The sequence below is a fragment of the Phascolarctos cinereus genome, unplaced genomic scaffold, assembly GCF_003287225.1.
Source record: "Phascolarctos cinereus isolate Bilbo 61053 unplaced genomic scaffold, phaCin_HiC Scaffold_4;HRSCAF=312, whole genome shotgun sequence".
Taxonomy (NCBI): Eukaryota; Metazoa; Chordata; class Mammalia; order Diprotodontia; family Phascolarctidae; genus Phascolarctos; species Phascolarctos cinereus.
Genome location: NW_027555847.1, coordinates 341,188,473 through 341,214,109, shown reverse-complemented (window position 1 = coordinate 341,214,109; position 25,637 = coordinate 341,188,473). Strand labels below are relative to the sequence as shown.

Below are 25,637 nucleotides of genomic sequence, written 5' to 3'. Positions count from 1 at the left end.
ATAAATTAAAAATAAATAAATGTGGAAAAATAGAGAACTGACCTTGAAACCAGGAAGACCTGGATTCAAGACTCACTTCTGACATACTGGCCGTGTGATCCTGTGTGACCACTCAGTCCTTTAGGCAACTCTTTAATACTATCAGTTGCACAGAAGTTGCTGACTTGCTCTGACAGAGTGAGTTTCCTCATCCAGAAATCCCCTGTACAAGGAAATCATAGGGCAAGTCCCTATCCTATAGGAGGCACCTGCATTTTTTTTTAGGTCAAATGACTCAAATGACTTACATCAATAGCAATAGAAATAGCAGAATTCTATATTTACTACAGCTCTCAGTTGGTTATGTGATTATAAATTATATTGTGCAGAAATTTTTAAGCAAAAAGCTTCCAGTGCCTCTTTTAACCAAAGATACCTAAATCTAGATATGCATTATATATGTATGTGTGTATGCGTGTTTGTATGCATATATAGACCATTTTAGTAAGGATTTTACAGAGATATAAAACAAGGCATGAGCCAATATTTTCTGATGTCTTCGTGCCCATCTTTTGGGGGAAAATATCATTCACAGTCTTTTCCACTCCTTTAGAATCTTCTCTGATTTTCAATATCTTGAGAATAGATAGCTGAGTGCCTTTAAAATCATGGCATTTCCAGTAGGTCCAATTGTTCTTCTTAACATTATTCCCTTGAGTGTTATTGTAACATCCTTAAATAGATCATTGGTACTGAGGAGGTAAGATCCAGATATGGTGGTTCTATTATCGTAATTGATAAAAACTAATTATTAATTTAAAAATTCAGTAAAACTATTCTACATTTCATCTGTTATTCTCTCAATTTCTTCTACAAATGTCCTAGAGGTGCTTAGTCTTCAGTAGGTCTTGCACCAATTTATTTGCTTGCTTATTTTCCACTTCTTTTCATTACTTGGAGAGCCTCCACCTCCAAAGTGTTCTGCCCTACCCATTGTTGTCCTGTCTCTTTTCTTGGCAAGGAAATCTAGTATTTGCTCACTGAGGTGGTTCCTAAGCAGATGGTAGTCAGAGTCAATATTTTCACTTTGTCCATTTCCCATTTTTCCAAGTCAACTGTCTGTTTAAACAGGTTGTGTTAGAACTGCTGTCATTGTGAGCAGCCTCTTTTCCTCTTTATTTTTCTTTTCATGTGAAAGACTTTGACCTTTGGTGTAACCAGTCAATGATTTAGTCACACAGAGAAAATTAAATTTGTGCTTTGTTCATAACCAGTTACATCGTGCCTGTTAATATACATTTAATACCATTTTTAATATGAATGTCTCTAGGCAAATAAAACTGTTGGTTCCATAAATTTCTCAAACTTAAAACCTGCCATATTTTAAAACGTGTAAGCATTTTATTCTGCTTCCTTTCACCCCCAAGGTGGAGGGAGGGAGGCAGAGGGTAGATTTTAAGTCACTTCACACACTTCATCTCACTCTTTTCTCATCTATCTCCTTTCCCACCCCACACTGGCATATGTGGCCCTTGTGAAATTAGACATTCTTTCACATGCCTCATTTTCTTACTTTGTCTGCCATCTCGCAGCTGCTCAGATTTTTTTTTCTTTCTCAGCTTTGCTTAGTGCCAAGGAGCTGTTTGTTCTAACACTTTAAAAACAAACGGCACTTTTTTCCAGGGACAAATATCTTCACTTCTGTCAAATAAAAAGTTGAGTAATAATGAAAACATTTTAAGCACTTAGGTGTTTTGAAAGAAAATTAGGAATCTACTATTTTTTTAATGCCATGCCTAAGGAGAGAATAAAACCATAGAATGAACATTGAATGTGCTTTTAAGAACTTTTATTTGTCATTTGTTCTTTCAGTCACCATGATATTTACTGGTTATTTGTTGATCTCTTGGGTTAATCAACTTCATACACTGGACTGTATGTGGGGGGGGTGATAGATAGTACATAGATAGTAGATGGTAGATATATGGAAGATAGATGATAGGTAGAGAATAGAGAGATATGTAGTAGAGAGATGGGTAGACTGATGGAAATTGATGGATACATAAATCCTGCCCCAAAGTTTTATTCTGTGTGACCTTAGGCAAGTCACTCAACCTCTCTGATCTTCATTTGACTCATCTGTAAAATGAAAAAGGTTAGACTAAATTGCCACTGAGGTTCCTTCTGGCTGTGGATCTATGATTCTTATGATCCTTATTCAAAGCTATTGGGAACAATGTCATGCTAATTTAAATATGATCAAAGTTTGTTTTGTAGCTAAAAACCTATCTTCTGGCACAAGAGTTAAACGTGAGCTTGACTTAAAAAAAAGTATTGATATTTTTACCAACCTGATCACAATGGGATCCCATTTGCCCAATGAAACCTACAGAAACATTCTAAAATAAATACCTTGGGTGCTTTATTATAGGCTCTTTAAATGTGAAGCATTGGATGGTTTTTTAAAAAATTATTAACTCTTATTTATATCTTGTGTTTTTTATTGCCTTAATTTCTGAACAGATCCTTTCCCTTTCCCTACTCAGCAAACCATCTCTTATAACCAAAAAAAAAAAAAATTAAAGAGAGGGGTAGGGGAAAGCTGTTTAGCAAAACCTACATTTCAACCAAGTCTGATAATACATTCAATCTTTGATATCCTTAATCTACCATATCTTCAAAGAAGGGAGAGGGATGTATACTCTCACTTCTTTAAGGACATGTTTGGTCATTGTAAGTGTCCAGAATTAAATGTAGGTCTTTTTGTTCTTTCCCTTAATTTTGTTAGTCGTTGTGTATATTGCTTTCCTGTTTCTGCTTACTCACTCTGTAATAGTTCACTTCTCATGGTTTTCTGAATTCTTCTTATTAGTCATTTAATACAACACAGTTATACTCCATTATATACATGTACTACAGTTTTCTTAGACATTGCCTGATTGATGGGCAGCTACTTTGTTTCAAGCTTTTGCTACCACAAAAAAAAAACCTGTTCTGCTATGAATATTTGATGTATATGAGACTTTTCTTATCTTTCACCTTCTAGCAGTATAATATCTGAGTCAAAGGATATGGGCATTTTAGTCACTCGTTTAGCATAATTCCAAATTGCTTTCCAGAGCAGTAGGCCCAATTGACAGCTCCATCAGCAGTACATTTATGTACTTGTATTTGCACAGTTCCTCAGACATTGGCTATTCCCATCTTTTGTCATCTACCTCTGCTAATTTGCTGGGTACTGAATGACAATAATTTTTTTTAATTACAGTAATGATTTTAACATATTGTAAAATAGTATGAAGACCCATCACCATTGCTGTCTCAATTTCTTTCATCAGAGTCAAGAATTCTTTACCATTCACTTTTCTTTGCATTTATAACCTTTCATTCTATGGATGAAGGCCAAGTGGATGTGGTGGAAAGAGCTGAACAAATCCCAAGCCCCATCTCTACCCCTCTCCTCGAAAACTACAGGAGTCTACTATTACCAATTCTAAAAGTAATTTAAAAATGACTATTAGCATGTTTTTTAAAGTCCTGGATTTTCCATCATGTGCATTCATTAGAGTCCCTCCTGGCTTTCTCCTCCTCCCTTTAACCAGGATAGCTGGGCTCCCATGAGACCCTATCTGATTGAATAGCCACAACACCAGGCATTTCTATAGTACCAATCACCTAAAGGATATAGCTCACAGAAAAAGAAATAATTCAAAAACTCTTTTACATATATTCTTTTATTTGTTCTTCTAATCCTATAAAGTAGAAGTTAAAATTTAAAAAGAGATTAAAAAACAAGGGACCTTAGAGTGTGGGCCATGTGTACCCAGGTGTGCTGGCACACCCTGGGTGAGCATTACTGTTTTCTCTTCTTATAGGGGTGCTTCCCCATGTACAATACAAAGAGAGTAAGTTACTTGTCCACAGAGACAGGACTAGACCTGCAGTCTTCTCACTCTTAGCCTAGTATTCTTTTCAACAAACTACATTGAATTCAACAGGAAGTTTTATATCAATATGCCAATGTTCAAAAGTGTCTTACTCCCAGAATACGTCTACGATGTACAAGGCACGGTGCTTGCCCCAGAATGCCAAGTAAGTCCTTCACAACTTGATGTCAACCTGTCTTCCTCATCTGATAGCACATTTCTTCCCCTCCTGCATTTTATGTTCCAGCAAAATTGGTCTATGGCTTTCCCTATGGAACATTCAATCTCCCATCTCTAATCCTTTGCATAGGCTTTCACCATGCCTGGAATGTTCTCCTTTACACCATTCCTCACAGTATCTTTCTCTTTCCTCAAACCATGGTTCAGGATCCACTTCCTAAACCAGGCCCTTCCTGATTCTCTGGGTTGTTAGTCCTCTCTCACCCAATATTACTTTGAATTTACTCAGCCTGCCTTGCCTGAGCACCCACACTGAACCGTGCTCCTCTCCCAGCCTGGAGCAGGCCTCAGAGGACTGAATCTCAGGCAGCTGTGGTGGTTTCCAGACTTCTCAACCCACAAATGCCAAAGACAGCTTAGAAGGTCAGTGGGAAAAGTCTGTGTCTGTGGTGAGAGAGAGAAGCTTGGTGGTATCAGCTCCAGTTTCCAAGCTTGGCCTTGGGGCAGTGGCTGCCTCCAGAGCTTCTGGCCCATAGACTGAGGGGGAATCTAGTGGTTGATCAGAGGGGGATTGCAGGGATCTCTCTGCTAGTGCAGGATTCCCTTGGTTTGCCCGGGCTTAGATGCGGGTCACAATTCTGGGTGGCAATCTTGGGGCAAGGAGGAGCACTAGCACGGTGGAGCTTGTAGTGGCAGTAAAAAGTAAATCCTCCTCACAGTTCCAAGACAGAAAAGACTGCTTGTGGTTATTCATAGACCAGAGCACAGGCCAGGAAAGGAGTAAACACCTCACCCTTGATCATAGCACCTTGGAAGAACTGAAAATTTTCAGGTCCCTAGAAGTATCTCTGAAAACAGCTGCACAAAACCCCCAAACCTTGGGACAGTACATTCTCCACACTGGAAGCAGACTCCTACCTTAACAAAGAGTTTATAACTCAAGTAATTAACTGGGATCATGAGCAAGCAGCACAAAAAGAATCAGACCTTAGAATCTTTCTTTGGTAACAAAGAAGATCGAAACATACAACCAGAAGAAGACAACAAAGTCAAAGCTCCTACATCCAAAGCCTCCAAGAAAAATATGAATTGGTCCCAGGCCATGGAAGAGCTCAAAAAGGATTTTGAGAAGCAAGTAAGAGAAGTAGAGGAAAAACTGAGAGTGATGCAAGAAAATCATGAAAAACAAGTCAACAGCTTACTAAAGGAGACCCAAAAAAATACTGAAGAAAATAACACCTTAAAAATAGCCTAACCCAAATGGCAAAAGAGGTCCAAAAAGCCAATGAGGAGAAGAATGCCCTAAAAAGTAAAATGGCCAAATGGAAAAGGAAGTCTGAAAGCTTACTGAAGAAAACCCTTCCTTAAAAATTAGAATCGAGCAATTAGAAGGCAGTGACTTTATGAGAAATCAAGACACTGTAAAACAAATCCAAAAGAATGAAAAAATAGAAAACAATGTGAAATATCTCATTGGAAAACAACTGACATGGAAAATAGATCCAGGAGAAAGAATTAAAAAATTATTGGACTATCTGAAAGCCATGATCAAAAACAGAACCTAGACATCATCTTCCAGGAAATTATCAAGGAAAAGTACCCTGATATTTTAGAATCAGAGGGCAAAATAGAAATTGAAAAAATCCACTGATCACCTCCTGAAAGAGATCCCCAAAGGAAAACTCCTAGGAATATTGTAGCCAAATTCCAGAGTTCCCAGGTCAAGGAGAAAATATTGCAAGCAGCCAGAAAGAAACAATTCAAGTATTGTGGAAACACAATCAGGATAACACAAGATTTAGCAGCTTCTGTATTAGGGGACCAGAGGGCATGGAATATAATATTCTGGAGGGCAAAGGAGATAGGATTACAGCCAAGAATCACCTACCCAGCAAAACTGAGTATAATCTATCAGGGGAAAAAATGGTCATTCAGCAAAATAGGGGACTTTTAAGTATTCTTGATGAAAAGACCAGAGCTGAATAGAAAATTTAACTTTCAGATACAAGGCTCAAGAGAAGCATGAAGAGGTAAACAAGAAAGAGAAATCATAAGAGACTTATTAAGGTTGAACTGTTTACATTCCTGCATGGAAAGATGATGCTTGTAACTCATGAGACCTTTGTCAGTATTAGGGTAGTTGGAGGGTAAAAATTATATGTATGGATAGATAGATAGATAGATAGATAGATAGATAGATAGATAGATAGATAGATAGATAGATAGAGGGTACAGGGTGAGTTGAAGATGAAGAGGTGATATCTGGAGAATAAAATTAAGGGATGAGAGAAGATTATACTGGGAGAAGGAGAAAGGGAGAGGTAGAATGGGGTAAATTATCTCACATAAAACAGACAAGAAAAGGCTTTTACAGTGGAGGGGAAACAGGAAAGCGAGAGGGAATGAGTGAATCTTATTCTCATCGGATTTGGCTTAAGGAGGGAATAACATACACATTCAATTGGATATGGAAATCTATCTTACCCTACAAGAAAATAGGGGGAGAAGGGGACAAGAGAGCAGAGGGATGATAGAGAGGAGGGCAATTTGGGAAAGAGGGTAATCAAAGGCAAACACTTCTGAGGAGGGACAGGGTCAAAAGTGAGAATAGAATAAATTAGGGGAGCAATAGGATGAAGGGAAATAGACTTAGTTTTTCGCAACATGACTACTGTGGAAGTGTTTTGCATGACTACACATGTATAACCTGTTTCTAGTTGCTTGCCTTTTCAATGAGGTTGGGTAGGGAGGGAAGAAGGGAGAAAATTTGGAACCCAAAGTTCTAAAAACACATGTTTAAAAAAATTGTTTTTACATGCAACTGGGAAATAAGAAATATAGGAAATGGGGTATAGAAATCTATCCTGCCCTACAGGAAAATAGAAGGGGAAGGGGATAAGAAAAGGGATGGGTGATATAGAGGGGAGGGCAGGTTAGGAGAAGAGGTATTCAGAAAGCATGCTATCTTGGGGTAGACTGAAGAGTAGACTGCGTTTAAGTCACAAAATCACATTAGAGCTGGAAAAAGCTTATAGAATATCTAGTTTGTGATCATATTTCAGTTTCCCAAGACCCTACCATGTCATTTAATAAATGTTCGATAAATTGAATTTTGTAGTTAAAGAAACTAAGTGTCAGTGAGGTGAATAGATGGTAGTCCCAGACCCCATGGTCAATAGGTAGGAGAAATGGGACTAGACTGGGAAATCTAGTGAATTAACATCCAGTATTCTTTCCACTTTGAGTTACTTTGAGCTCATTAGAGGCATGGCTGCTGCCTCCCTGGTCCTTGAACAGAGTCAATTACCAGAAAACTCAGAATTGAAATATCTCAATCTGGTAATTTACCTGTGAAGGGCACAGATGCCAGCCAAATCATACTCCATAGATTCCCCAGAATTATCTAGAGAACACGAATCTACATCATATCCAAGCACTTATTTGTCTCCTTTTTCCTTTCCACACAGAGAAACAAACAATATCACTGGGAGTTGAAAAAATCTGGCCCTGATTCAGAACACAGAGACCTGGACTACTTGCAGTATCAGCACAAAGCCCGTCAAAAGTAGAAACATGGTCTTTTTGACTATATCTAACTGCCAAGAAATTTCCAACAGCACAGGCCCTAATTTCCAAGGTTCTTTCATAGCCAAAAAGAGAAATGAACAAACACGAATGAATAATGCTGACTGGAATTATAAATTTTACTTATCAATCAGGAAAGATCATGCAATCTTTTCTTCAACAATTCAATTCAAGAAGCAAATTTAAAGCATTTACTCTGTGCCAGGCACTGTCCTAGATGCTTAAAATACAAGGACAAAAACAAACCAACTAACAAAAAAACCAAAATTCCAACCCTTAAGGAACTTACATTCTACTGGAGGAAGGGAAGAGGAAGAGAATGCAACACTGAGAGGTAAAATTACTTGCCCAGGGTCATACAGCCAATCCATGGCAGTGGCAGGGCTGAAACCCAGGGTTTTTTGACTCTTGGCCAGCTCCCTATGCATTAAGCCAAGTTATTTTTGAATAAAAAGTAAGAAAATAATGTCAAGACATAGTTGAAAAATATATACTTTTTCACAAACTTATTTGATATCCTGTGTGCAGAGGCCATGCTAATTTCTTCTGTATGTTCCAATTTTTTATATGCACTTAATTTTGACATGAAAGAAAAATATTGGTTTGTAGGCCTGGCTCTACATGTAAGCATAATAAATATAGTGTGAATTGATGGGAACCAAAAATGTCTAACTGCCCAGAAATGCCTGCCACAATGCCTCTTATTCCCAGAATTTTAATTAATTCATTAGTTTCAGGCATTGTTTTTAGGAGGCCATTGTAACACATCAACCCATTAACATGTATTCATTTTTCAGATCAACTAGTGAACAGAGAGTCCCTAGAAGAATGGCACGGGAGACAATAATTTGGATGGGAGTGAGATCAGGAAAGCCTGGAAACATCGAGCAGCACAAGCCTAAGGCAGCCTTGGAAAAGGTGCTGTGCTGAGGACAATGTGAGGCAGGAGTCAGGTTAAGAGAGAAGTAGAAAGAAGATGAAGGCAAAATTCACTTACTTCAAAATCTCACTTAGGTCAGACTTTGTTCTTGTGACATCTGAAAATTATGCAAGAGGCATCAGAATAAAACAGTAAAAGAAAGAGTGGCCAGCTAATCGACAACAGCAGTCCATCATAAAGTTAAGGTTGGTATAAACTTATCAGTATTACTACAGTGAACAATGAATTACACAGGACCATTTATGAAAAATTCTAAAAGGAGTAAACTTCTTTTGATCAATATAGCTATGTCAGTGGACAAAAACAACCAGTTGCTTTATCTGAATAATGTACTGAATTCTCTCCCCTCTTCTCCCTTCCCCTTCCTTCACCTATCCTCCTCTCCTCTCCTCTTCTTTTCCCCTCTTCTCTTCTCCCCTCTCTTTCTCTTTCTCACTGTGTCTCCCCCTCCATCTACCCTTCTCTTTTCCCCCTAACCCCTACATACCTGCTCTGAAATTTAGGCAATTCAAAGTACATGGTGTATAAAAAATTGACAAGAAATCCTACCTTACAGTGATTGAATCATAGATAAGAAGCCACCTAATTTTTCTCTTCCCCACCCCCATTTTAAATATGAAGATTCTGAGACCCAGAGTGATTGAGTGAATTACTTGGGTAGTAAGTAGCAGAGCTAGAATTCAAACTCAGTTCTCTAAATCTGATATTCTTTCCACTGGACCCTGATGCTATGATGGGCTGCTCTTTAGATTTCTAGTGGAAGGAAGCAATCCCTTTGGTACTGAGCTTCTGAACTTGAAGTGGCCAGACTGAAGAAGGCAGCCCCCTGTTCTGGGGCCTGCAATTCCAAAGTATTTCCCTGGTTTGCAAATGTGGGGTGGGTGGATGTAGATCTGCTGAGAACCAGCTATACTACTAATCCTTGGACACAAGTCTTTGGCTTACCTCTTTGTCTACCTGCCTCTAGAGAACTGGCAAACTCAGGAATCCTAAGATTCTGCAGTTCCTCCTCTGAAGGGTAAAGGATGTTAATTGAGCGGTACTTGGAACACAAACAGGGAAATATGGGGATATAAAAAACATTCATGCAAAGGAGGAGAGTGTTAGTGCTAAATACTAAAGCTTGAAAAAGAGACCTATTGAATTTTAATCATCTTTGCTTCAGTCTTTGTAATGGAAGCCCTTGTACCCGATCTAATAATTCTAATGAAAAATGGGTTAAGCATTGAGTCCAAAGATATCATCATTATGAATGTATAAGTGCCTAGGACAATATAATTCCCTCCATGGTGCAGCTGCCATGGCCTTTGATCTGTGCTGTATTACTTACTTATTTATTGATTTATAAAAACGAGCTGTTGAGTTTTTCTTAAGAAGTCCAAGGGCACATGAACAAAAAGTAGGAAATATACAACCACAAAAAATAAACCACAAAGCATAAACCAGACCCGCTAATGACCAGGGCACTTTGCCTAGGTGAGGAGGATAAATCAAAAATACACTTTCTGAACACACCCTGAACATCAACAAACAGGGACTTTGTAAGACCCGAAGAAGAAAGTTATATAACAAGGGCCTATATGACATATAATATATGTTGGCAAAAATTTGGTCTGCACACTATGAATTTATTTATATTTGGCCCTTCTTCAGAGACGGGTCAAAGATTCTCACCAGAAAGTATGAGCAGTATGATGTCTCAAACACAAACAAGGCCAGGGGTTGCATACTTCCCTCTGAGTATTTAGTATTCTTTTAAGCCAATTAAAATAATTTGGTTTCACAGTGGAATGATTCCATTAAATAATAACTAATAACTCTGCTCACTGTGAGTGGGCCATGAAGTCTTTTACTGAATAGGATGGAGATGAAGGAACAGAGAATGGGTGTAAATGAAACTCAGTCCCAGGGCAAAGAGAAGTGTCTGAGTGCCTCTCTACCTAACAACCAATTAAAACAAAGAGTGGTGAATTTGGTCTAGAGAGATAACCAACCCAGATGATTCAGAGTTGAATTCAGGGTTGAAAAATAACAGAATACTTACTTCTATATGAAGTATAAAATAAAAAGTTTAGGTTTTCTGCATGTGTATACAAAACTACTCCCCCCCTCCCCCATACACAAACAGCTCTCCCAAATACATGTTGTACATCCGTCTTCCTTTTCATCCCAGCTGGAACTTTTGGGACTTCTTGCTTTCTCCGAACATAACTCCATTTAATTCTGCCAACGATAGTCCCTTGTCAAAAAGCCTATTATCTTTGGTCTGTGTAGACGGCCAATTGAGATCCTCCAAGCCAAAGACAATTACCTGGGGTCCTGAATGATCCAGTTTGGCTTTAAGCATGAATTCACCAGATAATTGCTAAACTCTTCACTTAATATTGGCGGTCGGTCCACTGTTATTGACCAAAAGCATACCGGAGTCTTCAGGCAGCTATTGAACATTAAACCTTTCCTGGAAGGGGTTAGGCCAGGGTGGGGGTAAGGAGATTGAATTTAAAGGTACAGAGCCACTTCAGGGCTGCATCATGGAGACTTGAGGGAATGACTTAATTAGAGACTTAAATATTAATCTTCATACCATCAGTCTTTCGATGGATACTAGATGTATTGGGTTGATTACTTAGTCCTGGCATAGAGCTCTCTACTCGACCACAACCTCTGTGCTTTGTCTCTCTCTCTGTCACCACCCTAGTCAAGGCCCTCACCACCTTATAAACAGATTAGTACTGCTGCTTCCTTACTGGCTTCCCTGCCTGCATCCACTTTGAATCCATCATTCATGCTTTAGCCAAACACTTTCAGTGGGTCATTTGTCTGCTCAAAAATAGTCAATGGCCTCCCTTTTCTACTATTTTAAATGTACACTCCTTGGCCTGTCTGTAGCTGTGGTAAGGAGCATGGAGTTCTGAAGGGCTTAGAAATGGAAGAGAATTTGTGTGGCACCTTGCCCAGCAAAGAGCTCACTTGGGACGCTTCTGCTGCGCCAGGGAAGGAAGGAAACAAAAATGTATTATCTATTATGTGCCTGGCACTCTGCTAAACACAGGGGATAGAAATATAAGCAGAGAGAAAGTAAATTCCTGCCCTTAAGAAGCTTACATTCTATTGGGGAAAGACACCACCACAACAACCAAAAAGGAAATTGAAAGGAAGGGAAACAGGGCATCATTTTTGGAATCTAGAAAGTTAGGAACATTCGAGGGGGGCAATGAAGGCAAACTAGCCTGGGCCCCTTCACAAAATGGAGGTTCCAAGAAGAACTCATCAATTGGAGAAGAGGGATGGGCCTCTAGGAGGGATATTCCATGATGAGCAAACCACAGGGTGGTAGGAAGTTCCAGGATGAGAAGCCCCAAGCACTGAGGGAAATTCTGGAATGAAACAGTGGCAGAGGTGTGATTTTGAAGTCTGGAAGGTTAGGAACAGGGTTGGGAGGGAAATGAAACCAGGGCTTCACGGAACAGCTGAATCAAGATGTGATTGATTATATTGCATTGCCTTTGGAGTATTCAGGGTATCTGAATAATGTGGCGGAGGTTGGTATATCTTGGATCGGATGTTAGCAGCTAGAATGAGTGGATTAGCAGAGATTAGTAGAATCTGGGAAGGACAGTTGAGTCATAGTACTTGAGACCCAGCTCTCTACCCTGTTAGGTCTTTATTGCAGGGAATCTGCATATTCACAAATGTTTGTGCTGGCCCTGGATTGAGAATCATGCTCACATATAACATGAAAGGAGTAGAGGTGATGGAGTATTTTAATCTATAGCTGGCTACTTATGTGAATGGTCCCAGCTTCATTTGTTTCTTAGAGAATGGCTTTCAAGGTTCTCCATAGTTAACTTTCACGCTACTAATACTTTGGTGCTTTTATTGGGGAGTATCACCTCCACTGGTACAAATCATAAATGTCTTCTCATCTTTTAAAACTCCTATTTCTTTTCTTTTTTTTTTTTTAAAGCCATTTATCAAGGACCTTCCTGACATCTTAGAGGCCTTCCTTTGGGCCTTTTAGTATTTTATGGATACCAGTGCAACACGAGCTATCCATCCACTATTCCTTTCTCTCGCTATCTAACTGGCACACCTCTTCTCAACATACATGTCCTTGATGATGTATTTTAAACCACTTCTTCATGCAAGTTATCACCAGTAGTATGTCACAGCCCACTGATGCTTTTCATTGTTTTCTGAGTCCCCTGAAATTGCTATTTTTTTAAGGTTGGCCAAATAGAAGTTCTAGGCTAAATAGTAACACAGAATGGTGGCTCATAGGAAGCACTTAATAAATGACTGCTTGAATGATAAAGAGGTTTGGGTTACATTCTATAGACTATAGAACTTTATTTATCCAGCAATTTTTCTCACTATTTCCTTAAAGTCAACTGCTTTAGTCATACCATTCTCATAATTCCATCTAATCATTCATCTACATAATCATTCTCACCTTTGTCTTCCTTTCTTTTGTCCTTTTTTTCCTAAAAACTGGTGAAATTCAATGTTTAGAAAATATGTACATAGTGTCTACCATGTGCAAAGTATTGTTTGTCAGGAATACAAAGAAAAATGAAACGTAATCTCTCCTTTCAAGGAGTTTATAATTTAGTAGAGGGATAAAATAATAACTTCCGTGCAGAACAAAAAACAGTAAATGCTGCCAAAAACATTCAAGGTTCAGAGAAGGGAATGATCAAATGTAATCACTCTCCCTTCACCTTAAGCAGCTGGTGAAACAGTGGATAGAGTCCAGTGGGCCTGGAGTTAAGAAACCCTGAGTTCAAATCTGGCCTCCAACACTTACTAGCTGTGTGACCCTGTGCAAGTCACTTGACCTCTACCTCAGTTTCCTTAACTATAAAAAATATAACAATAGCACCTACCTCCCAGGGTTGTTGTGAGGATCAAATGAGAGAATGTTTGTAAAGCACATAGCATGGTGCTGGGCACATGGGAGGCATTACATAAAGGTTTATTTCTCCCCTCCCCTTTCTCTTTTCAGACCCTAAACCATCTTTAAGGCCTACCTTAAATCAAACCATTTGTGACTGACTGAATGAATGAAGTTAAAAGTATCTGGGGATACTCAAATAAACAGAACCACATTCCCCTAAAGAATGTTGGTATCCTGCTGTCAGACAAACAAAAAAATAAAAATAAAAACTAAATTCCCATTTAAATTGTACTGTCAAGAAGAAAAAGTATCTCTTTCAGAAAAGAGCTGGGTGACTTGGTGGGGTTTGGAGCAGAATGCCTGTCTGTGTCTTATAATATCACTGTGAAAAATAATGGAACTCAAAGTCTTTCAAAAACTTATTGAGTCAATATTTGAGTCAGCACACATTCTACAGAGGAGTGCCCAATAGCACTCCTTAACAAGGCATTTAAGGTTCTCCACCATTTGACTTTAATCTATCTTATCTCTATCTTCCTAAACCCTGCACTATAGCCAGGTATGTCTACTCAGTCTCCAAAATGTACTTCATGCTTCTTTGCTTCCATTCTGCTTTCCCTTCATAGAAAGCTTCCATGTCCTTGCTCGTGTTCCCTTTTCATATGTTCAAATCCTATTCAATCTTCAAGGTTCAGTTCGAGCCCCATCTCCTCAGTGAAAGCTTCCCTAAGCATCCCACTCTCAGCCCTCAGTGAGCTTTCCAACCTCAGAACTCTTAGAACACTGATTGTACGTAGTTCTGTCTCCCACTATCTTGTAAGCTAGTCATCCTGATCTTTATCTTGCCACTGGACCCAGGCTCTGGAAGAGAAAGTGAGGCTGGTGACCTTGCACAGTCCTCCCTCACTTAAATCCGATTCACTTGCAAGTCGTGGCATCATCTTCCTGATGTCATGGTCCTCTTCAAGAACTAAGGACAAACCACAATCTTGTAAGCTATTATCCTAGGAGATGTAGCAGTGAGTTTAGGATGTTTATCTTGTGATTTCTATGACTGAATAGAAAGAATTCACAGGAATCTGTGATAGAATCTCCCAGGATCAGAGAATCTCAGATCTGAAAAGGACTTCAAAAGCCACTTGGGGTTGGAGGAGGGAAGGGAAAAAAAGGGGAAAAAAAAGGAATTTACATAATAATTTTATTGTATATTTGAAAGGAGCAGCAAGCTGTACATAGTAGATTTGCAGTTTCATGTACAATCATCTTTTTTATTGTACTATTTTATGGAAATGCTTGTTTTATTCTATAAATTAAAAATAAAAAATTTCAGTGGGCAGCTAGGTGGTACAGTGGATACAGCACCGGCCCTGGAATCAGGAGGATCTGAGTTCAAACCCAGCCTCAGACACATAACACTTACTGGCTGTGTGACCCTGGGCAAGTCACTTAACCCCACTGCCTAGCCAAAAAATAAAATAAAATAAAAAATTTTAAAAACCACTTAGTCCAAGCTGTCCCCAAACAAGAAAAAACTCCTCAACAATAGAAGTATCCAACACACAGCCTGGGGTTTGCATGCAATCCACAGTATTCCTGAGTGCTATGGAAACCAGATTGAAATATAACTGGAAATTGCTTAACAAAATAAATAAAAAATAGGATAAAATATAGATAATATTACATTTTAAAACCAAGTCAATAGGCAGCCTGCAGGGATCCCTATGTACAATTTAGTGGCTCCCATTTCTGTTTGACTTAGACACCACTGTTCTACATTATACATGACAAACAACCATCTACCTTTTCATGGAAGACCCCAAGTAAAGAGAAACCCACTCGTTTCTTTCTATCATAGATTCAGAGCTGGAGAAGATGGCAGAGCAGAGATTATTTACCTAGGGTCCACAAGATATGAAAAGATGCCAGTGGGTCTATGAACTTATATTTTTAAATATATTTTGATAATTTTAGCTTAATATAATATTTTCCTTTGTAGTATTTTCTGCATTTAAATAGGGCAGGTAGGTGGTGAGGTGGATAGAACATCAGGCCTGGAGTCAGGAAGTCTCCAGGTCAAATCCAGCCTCAGATACTTACTACTTTATGACCCTGGGCAAGTCACTTAACCCTGTTTGCTTTAGTTTCCTCATCTGTAAAATGAGCTGGAGAAGGAAATGACAAAACACCCCAGTAATTTTGCCAAGAAAGTCCTAAAAGGGGTCATGAAGAGTGGAACACAATTGGATATGACTGAAAACAACTAAATAACAACAAATGCATTTAAATGCATTATTTGAAGAAGGGGTCCTTGGGCTTCTACAGACTGCCAGACAGGTTAATGACACAAAAAGAGTTAACAACCCCTTCCTTATGAATTATTCTAGTTGAGCCTCCTTATTTTATATAAGGGGAAATTAAGGCCCAGAAATGTGATGTGTCTTGACCAAGGTCATATACATAGTTATGGGAGAATTAAGTTTTGAATCCAGTTTTTCTGAATCTCAACCCAGGGTTCTTTCCACTTGACCACACTGCCTTTCCAATTTACCCAAAAACTTAAGAGGCTGAAAAAAAAATTAATTAATAGGACAAAACTAGTTGGGAAAGGATATTTCTAATTACAGGAAAGAGGAGTACAATCAGTACTCAAAGGACAAGAGAAATCATTTACAACACAGTTGATCAAGAAAGGCTCTCTGTAGTAAAAATAAAAATAATTCAATAAATATTTATTAAGTGACTATTATGAGTCAGGCACTGTGCTAAGTGCTGGGGATACAAAAAAAAAAGAGAGAGGCAAAAGGCTGTGCCTGCCCACAAGGAGCTTATACTCTAATGGAGGAGACAACATGCAAAGAAACATATACAAAGCAAGCTCTATATGGGACAAATAGGAAATATAGCAGAGAGAAAGCACTGGAATTAAGAAGGGAAGATTTCCTGTAGAAGGTGGGATTTTAGTTGGGACTTAAAGGGAAGCCAGTGAGGTCAGTAGTTGGAGCAGAGAAGAGAAAGTATTCCAGGCATGAGGTACAGCCAGAGAATGACAGAATAAGAATAAGAATAAGAATAAAAGACCTGCAAGTGTGGACTGCTTCTTGTAGTGAGAGAATGCAGAGGGGAGTTAGGGGGAAGGGTCCTTTATGTGGAGGGAAGATATTTAACAAAAACATGAGGCAAAATAAGACAGTTGTGTTTGGGGAGTGAGCCAAAGCATAGGTACCTGAAGGTAATCGGTTCAGATAAGGCAGATTGGGGCAAGACTAGGGAGCCTTGAATAGTAACTTACAGAGTTGGGAGTTTATTCAACAGATGATGGAAAATGGTACACATTTTTTGAGCGCACAGTTTAAGTAACACAATCAGAGCACTTTTTTTTTAAAGAAAAAATACTCTAGTAATAATGTGTGAGATGGATAGAAGAGAGAAACTAAATAAAAGTAAAAAATCATAGGAATATGGAATTTCAGAGTGAGAATTTCCAATCTCCCAGCAAAGGGACCCCTTTACAAGAGCCCCAAAAATCCAAGGCTACAAATTCCACTGATGGGGAGCTTATGACGCCAACCATTCCATCTAAAAATAATCACAGAAAGCCAATCTCAGAGTCAGGAAATCCTGGGTTCAGGTCCCATCTTTCATTTATACTGAATCTGTGAACTTGGACAAGTTACTTAACCTCTAAGCTCAAGCAACACTCATACTCTAAACTGCAAAGCATTTATGATCTGTGTTGGTAGAGAGAGTTTCCTTGAGGAACTTCTGTATACTAATGAAATCGTAGACTCAATCAAAAAAATAGCAATTGCTTCTTTAAACTCATGCAACATCTGCCTCCCTTTAACTTCCATATATTGTCCTTAATTCTGCCTTTTAGAATTGCAGAGATTAGGTTTCCTCCCCTTTTGAATTAGTCTCTTTACATATTAGAAAGTAGAATCATATCTTTCCTGCCTATTTTATAGGCAAAACATCCCCAGTTTTTTTTTGTCTGTTCCTTATATGATGTTGGTTTCCAATTCTTTCATTATCTTACCTCCCTCATCTGAACCTGCTCCAGTTTGTTATTATTCCTGACCACAGCAGAGTCTGGTGGGCTTTTCACCCTTCTCTAGCAAGGACTTCATGCCTTTTGCAGAGCTACAGCAGTTCTGACTCTTCTCTTTTGTTTCATTCTTGTTACTGACTTTGATTGACATTCTACTAAAGCCCTCTTGCTCAGGTCATTGAGTTGTCTGCCAAGCACATTCTTTCCAGTACTCATGAGATGAACTCCTTCCCTGCCAGGAGTCCATCATTATGGTATCATAAGCCAAGGCCCAAAAAAATAAATCCTGTTCTTCAACACCATATATATAGCCAACAATTCTTTTCCCATATCCTTCCTCCTTTTCCAAAGGCATAACCTGGAAAGGAAGAAGAAACCAAAATGGTGTCTATGGCCCCCAAGTCTTTCAATTTCCTGCCCAAGATTTCAAAGTCACCAGAAATTCATCCCTTGTTTATTTCATTGTTGTTGTTCAGTTGTATCTGACTCTTCATGGACCATACTTTCCATGGAATTTTCTTTGCAAAGATACTGAGTGGTTTGCTATTTCATTCTCCAGTGGGTTAAGGCAAACAGAGATTAAATGACTTGCCCAGAATCACACAGCTAATAAATGTCTAAGGCTGGATTTGAACTCAAGTCTTCCTGACTCCAGACCCAGCATTCTTTCTATCCACTGAGCTGCTTAGCTTCCTCCTGTTTATTTGGTAGGTATAATTCATATATAAGTGTGTATGTATGTATATACATATATATGTATGTGTGTATGTATGTAAATATACAGAATTGGGTAGCAATCGGTAGGTAGTCTTGATAGGTTTTTTAACTACGTCTCAAATGCATGTTTCAGAAAGCCAATATAGCCTTCTAGACCTACATATAGCTCTTATTGTGACCTTCTTCAGGAGGCAGAGTCATAAAATAAAAATTTTTTTCTTCCTAGAGAAGAACAATGAACCATGTCTAGGGAGAACAGCATATGCATGCCTTCAGTTGAACAGAAGGAGACAGATCCCCTGGGATAGGCCATGTGTGCCTGTAGGGGAGAGGACAGAGTAGGTAAAGGAGCTGGTAGATTATTTCCAATCCTGCTCACTAGGTGCCACGCTCTATCATTTCTGCATTGCTAAGTGTTGCAAGTAGTGTCAGGATGCTCCAAACCAGGGACCCTCTAAATTTTCTGCTTTAGGGTAAAACCCTAGTGAATCCATCCTAGTTACATCTCTGCCATGTAGTCACCAGTTGCCACCAAGTATCTTTTCCTTCTTGGGGCTGGCAACAGAATTCTTCATGCCTGTTAGCATCTGGGAATCTTCCTGATTCTTCTATGGAGAATGGCATCATCCTGCATCTTTCTTAAACAAGAGGTCTAAATTTATTCTCTATGGTAAGAGTCTGTAGCTCAACAGTTCAGAGTTTCTTCTCTTTTTCCTCTTCTGTGTCATTTGCCAACCTCCTGACACTAGTATTTATTGTCCTTATCCTCTTTAGATTCTCTTGCCTGTTTTACCTACTAGATTGCTTCTTCAATTATGTCTGAAATCTCTTATGCTCTCTACTAAATCAGAACACCCAGAGGCATTACACATTTTAACAAAGCCTGGAGTCAGGAAAACTTGAATTCAAATCCAGCTTCAGACACTACTAGCTGTTCGACCCTGGGTAAGTCACTTAACCTCTGTCTGCTTCAGTTTCCTTATCTGTAAGATGGGGATACTGGTAGTACCTAATTCCCCGGGTGGTTGTGAAGATCAAAAGAGATAATATTTGTAAGTGCTATATAAATGTTAGCTAGTGGTACTATAGTAATAGTAATAGTAGTAGTAATGGTAGCAGTAGTAGTAATAGCAGTAACAGTAGTAGTAGTAGTAGTAGTAGTAGTAGTAGTAGTAGTAGTAGTAGTAGTAGTAATAGTAGTAGTAGTAGTAGTAGTAGTAGTAGTAGTAGTAGTAGTAGTAGTAGCAGCAGCAGCAGCAGCAGCAGCAGTAGCAGTAGCAGTAGTAGTAGTAATACTTAGTGAGCATGTTAGGAAAATAGACAAACATAACACAGACTCAGGAGGTCACTGGAATAGTTCCTTAGGTGAGCATACCTTCTGGGTCTAAAGATAAACTTTAACCTTTTGTATCTCCCCTGAAAAAATTCCTTAGTAAGTCACTCTGACATTCTCCATGACAGCTTCTCCTAATTTTGTTAGCTATTGAAATCATGAAGCCATGACACCTCACCTCACCTGGTAACAATAGATAGGGAGAGTAAACATTTATACTGTACCTACTATGTGCCAGGCACTGTGCTAAGCATTTTATAAATATGATCTCATTTGATCCTCACATCAACCCTGTGCGGTAAGCTCTGTTATTATGTTCATTTTACAGTAGAGGAAACGGAAGCAAACAGAAGTGACTTCCCCAGGGTCACACAGCTAGTAAGTTTCCACAGCCAAATGTGAACTCAAATCTTCCTATTTCCAGGTCCAGCAATTTGTCCATTGTGTTACCTAGAAGAAAAGGAAGAATAGATGTAAAAGACAATTGTAAAAGAAAAAGTTAGCAGGATTTGCTGAAATTTCAATTAGTAACCATTTACATGTAACAATCCATGTTCCCAGGGTCTAAAGTAAATTAGACTTAAAGTTCCTGGCTTTAGCCAGGATACCGGCTATAAGCAAATGCTTATGTTTCTCATCCCTAACCCCTATGAAAAGACTTGAAGGAAGTAAGAGTGTAAGAAGAGAAAAAGGTAGCGCTTGAATAAATGGGCAGAGTTAAAGCCAACTTTGCACATCAAACAGAATTATGGAATACTCCCATGAAATTTGAACCAATAGAGTTTTAATTAATCTTTATCATATATTCATGGACATGTTCTTTTGAGAGTATTTATGCCAAAAGTTAGACAACAAATTCAATGCCAGCACAGAAAGGTTGATAATCTTTGCAAGTTGTACCCCCCTACACAATTCAATACATACATACATGTGCACAATGGCATACATACACATGCAAAAATGTGGAATATGTATATATATATATTGGGGGGCTGGGCATTTAAAATCATACATAAGGTTTTTATGACAATCTTACAAAAGTCATGTATCCTTAAAAAAAAGCCACAGTCATAAAGAAAATATGGCTTAGCTCATTGAGGGGGGAAAAAATAGCTGAATGTCTCTTCTATGTTTCCTTCCACCCAGAGTGACTCAAAAACAAATATAAATAAGCACTCTGAGAACAAAATGATGTGAAATTATGGAAGGAAAGTCCAAATATTTGCAAATTCTTCCTTTGGGAATGATTTGGAGACTCGGAAAGAAAAAGAGAGAGAGAGAGAGGGGAGAGAGAGAGAGAGAGAGAGAGAGAGAGAGAGAGAGAGAGAGAGAGAGAGAAGAGAGGAGGGAGGAAAAGAAAGGAGGGGCAGGGAAGGGAGGGGAGGAGAGGAGAAAAGCTGTACTATAAAGAGTAGTCCAAAGTTGGAGTGTTACATGTGGGGACGAGTGAACCTCCAGGACTTGACAAGTTTAGTTTATCAAGGCATCTAAATATTAGAGCTGATATAAACTGACAATAGATTTCTTTGTTCTGGAAATTAAACCAGAAATCTCAGGACTGCATTTTCCAGTGTTTCTTGGCTTTGGTTGTATTAGAAATCTTGCCACATCTGAGTATTTTCCTTTCTTATCCTGGATAAAATCAGAAAGCACAGAGACACTTGAGAATTCTGTTTTTAAATAAAGGCAAACATTTCCAAATGAGTTTGGGTCTCTATTTAGTATTGGGTAACCCAATTATTGTATTTAAATGTTCCCCAGACATCAAATTTCTATGTGGCAAGGATATATTGCAGCAAGGTCAGGTTAATATTAATGCTAATGTTAATATTACTCAGCAAGGAGTTTAATGGGCAGTTATCATATCATTTTCGGTTACATGCAGTAGAAATTGTAGATTTTTAAGGTTGTCACATTTCCCCCCTCAGCAGTCAACTCCAAGTTTACTAGAAAGGTCAGGTGCATCCTTAATGTTCTAGTACATGATTTTAAGACAGATTATTTTCTGAACAATTACCCATCATTCGCATAAAAAACCCCCATATTGATGAGATTCCTGGATTTTTCCAATGTCTTTATCTTTAACTAGCAAGTAAATTGCTCTTGGTCCCCCTGGCTATGGTCAAGATTCTTCCAGATGCAAAGTCCCTAAAAGTCTGGGAGAGTAATTTTGGAACAGAAAAAGCTGACTCATGAAAATTTGTTTTTCTCTTGTGTTCTTGGTAGAACATGTCTTTGTGTTCGGAGCTGGCACTGCTGAATGGTTATTGGTCATTCTGTTAACTAAGGCAACATTACTGGGCAGTTGTTCCACAGAGATGGAATAAATGGAAGAAGATTGAAGCCTGGACAAGCAGTCCAGATGGCTTTGGAAAATAACTGGTCCTTCTGCCTCACTCACTTTCTTTTTCGTCATGTAGTCATAAATGGTTTGACACCCTTTTAATTTTATATCGTAGTCATTTTTCAGTGACTTTCCTTTTCCCCCAACCCCTTCTCTCAGAACTCTCCCTTGAATAATAAATCAATAATATTGTCCAGGTCCAAGTGGCAATATGTGTGTGTATAATAGATTTGTGTGTGTGTATAGTGTTTGTATATACATTTCATATATATATATATATATATATATATATATATATATATATATATACACATATATATGTGTGTGTACATATATACACACATACATATATACACATACATATACACACAAAAACAAAAAAAATTATGTATGTGTATATATGCATATATATGTAATTTACATATTGATATTGTTTTGTCATTTCTAGTCATATCCAACTCTTTATGACCCCATTTGGAGTTTTCTTGGCAGAGACCCTGGAGTGGTTTGCCATTTCCTTCTCCAGCTCATTTTACAGATGAGGAAACTGAGGCTAACAAGGTTAACTGACTATAATATGTCATTTTTATAATACTTTCCTTCTCCAGGGCAGCTAGGTGGTGCAGTGGATAGAGCACTGGCCCTGAAATCAGGAGGACCTGAGTTTAAATCTGGCCTCAGACACACAGCACTTACTAGTTGTGTGACTCTGGGCAAGTCACTTAACCCCATTGCCTAGCCAAAAAAAAAAATACTTTCCTTCTTCAATTTCCTATTTAGTGATCATTTATAAAGCTCTTATTATATGAAGAACACTGTGCTAGGTGCTGGAGGAGTTTAAAAAATGACATAAATGATGATCTCTGCCCTCACGGAGTGTAGGGGGAAGGGGAGAGGGGCATACATGCAATGCTAATGTTTCAAATAGGACATATAACAACATAAGTGGATGGAGCACTTGACAAATGTGGAGAAATGAGGGCACATTTCTGACTTAAACTATCAGAGGTGGCATCAAGGAATATGGTGTGACATTGGGATTGAATCTTTGAGTACGGGTAGGATTTCAAAGACAGAGATGGGGAAATTTAGGGAAGGGTAAAGGCATCCCAAATATGTCTTTCAATTGTTCAGATCCTTCCATCAAAAAGACTTCAGAAACTCAAATTTCAAAGCTTACAGACTGTTTCTGAATTCAGTAAGAGGCACAGAAAAAGTACCTGTCTTTGCTTCTCCCATGCAGCAACCTCCAAGCTGGCTTATAACCACAGAAGGCTACTACCAAATACCTCCGCCATTTTTGTGGATGATCAGATAGATTGTGATTTTTATTAGTATGAAAACTAATGAAGTTACTCACTCTTCCAAAATTGCCTATTTCTGTTGAAGATACCACCATCCTTCCAGCGGTTCAAGTTCATAATCTCAGCATTATCCTCGACTCCTCACTCTATCACCCACATGTTCAATCAGTTGCCAAATCTGGCCATTTCTACCTTTATATTTCTTGCTTCTGATCCCTCCTCCTCTCTATTTACACAGCTACCACCTTAGTTCAAGCTCCCATCAACTCTCACCAAAATTATTGCAACAGCTTCTTCATTGGTCTTCCTGTCTCAAGTCTCCACTGTCATTACACTCCATCCAACACATTACTTGCTGCTAGAATGCTTGTCCTTTAAGCTCTGATCTGACCATGTGACTACTCTACTCAAGTCCAGTGACCGTCTATTGTTTTTACAGTAAAGTATAAATTCTTCTCTTTAGCTTTTAAAGCTCTATACATCCTGACCTCAACCTATCTTTCTATCCTTACTGGGCATTAGCGCTCCTCCTAAACTCTTTTATCCAACTTAATTGGCCATTTTTCTGTTCCTCAGTCACAACTCTTCTCCTATCTCCATGCCTTTCCTCTGCCATTATTCCCCTATACCTGGAATGAACTCCTTCTTTACCTTGTCTCATAGATTTCTTTTCTTTCTTAAAGATGCAATTTAAATGTTCTTTTGTGGATGAAGCCTTTCATGACCTCCCTAAATACTAGAGTCCTTCATCCCAAACTATCTTGTATTTAACTATTTTGTGAATATCAGTGTACTTCTTAACTTTATATTTATGTCATATATGTTAAAACAATAATAACAATAATAGTTATTATTACATGTGCTTATTGTTTCCCCCATTAGAATGTAAGCACCTTGGGAGTAGGGATTGTTTCATTCTTTGTATTTATATCTCTAGCACCTAGCATAGTACCTGGTACATAGATAATAAACACTTGTTGTAGTAATAAATATTTATCAATTGATTTTTTTAAATACCAATGCAGAATGGTGAGGGATCTACAGTCTTTTAGATTTGTCCAGGGTCACGTTGCCAGTATGCGGCAGATACAGGACTTTAACTCAGGTCTTCCTAACTCTGAGGCCAGTTGTCTGTCCATTACACCAAACTGAATCTCCTACCACCTTAATAAATGAAAACCAAAGGTCATAGAAACTACATAGAGTGTTAGAGCTTGAAGGGAACTTAGCAAGCATCAAATCAAATACCTCAGCAGAGGCTGAGGACTGAAGAAGGAGAGCACCTTGTCCATTGTGATAGAATTTGCAAGTAGACAAATTAGCACCGATGGGTCTGGATGGCAGGCCTGTTGGAAAGACTGATTCACTTTCTACTGTGCCCCCTGACTCCCATGAGCACAGCAAGGAAACAAAATGTAGAGCAATTTCTTAGGCCAGAACTAGAATGGTCATTGAAAGAAACTATTCCTCTTCTATTCTTCTTCAGGACCTCAACTTCAGTCAGACTAGGATATACAATGGCTTTGAATAGAGACTTAGATTTGACCTCCTAGAAATTATGTCTATTCTCAGACAGAATAAAATCATGCTAAAAACTTTTAAAGCACGTATCTAAGTAAAAAATGATCCAGAAGAGCATAAAACATATGGGAAGGACCCTGATTTACATTGGCCTGCTTTTTGTACGTCTCAAACATACTGAAGACTACCTTAGCCTAGTGACTTGATGGCCTCAGGAATTCTCCTAATTTTTTATTTTTTTCTAGTTAAGATTTCTTTTCCCTCTACTACTCCTCTTTCTCCCCATTTTTTTTAAGAGGCCTAGGAGGTGAGATGGCAATCTGTCTCTCCTTAAATCATTCTCCCCCATACTGGTCTTGAACTGGTCAACCCTTGTCTCTTCCCAAGTATCTTTTACTACCTGTATAATCTTTCTGGGCTCCTGTTTCTTCACCTATAAAATAAGTATCTTAATCAAAATTACCCCTAAATTCTCTTTCAGCTCTACATCCTGAGCCTTTGACGTCACACAAAGGCTCCCAAACAAGCAAAAAGACTATTTTTTAGTTGTGTTTTTTTTATATTTGTTTTATGGGCTGAACACAATTGTACCCCTTGGTTTCATCCAAAGTAAATCTTCTGAAGATTCATCTAGGTATACTGCAGCAAGGCTGAACATCTGGGAACTCCAGTCCTAGATGGAGGAAGGAAGAACAGGCTGTACCTGGAAAGAAGGCTCGCTGTTGACTCTGCCATCAGTGTTAAGTTGGACTAAGGACAGAGTGGTTCCTCATTCCTTCCCACGTAGAAACCCAATGTAAGTTTCACATCTGTTGTAGTTGAAGTAGTAACTTTTCCCTAAAAGGCTTTGAACTGCATCCCAA

General features: G+C 38.6%; 1 long non-coding RNA gene and 1 other non-coding gene across 2 annotated transcripts in view; both read right to left on the bottom strand.

Annotated features, from left to right (window-relative positions):
- The window catches only part of LOC110213554 (uncharacterized), a 243,826-nt gene extending 226,163 nt beyond the window's left edge, over positions 1-17,663 (bottom strand). Inside the window, exon 1 of the long non-coding RNA XR_002326030.2 lies at positions 17,544-17,663. This is a non-coding gene — a long non-coding RNA (uncharacterized LOC110213554). The remainder of the gene's footprint in view (positions 1-17,543) is intronic.
- LOC144457298 (U6 spliceosomal RNA) lies at positions 8,153-8,257 on the bottom strand. The gene has a single exon (XR_013486613.1). It is a non-coding gene; the product is annotated as a U6 spliceosomal RNA (small nuclear RNA).
- Positions 17,664-25,637: the final 7,974 nt, after the last annotated feature.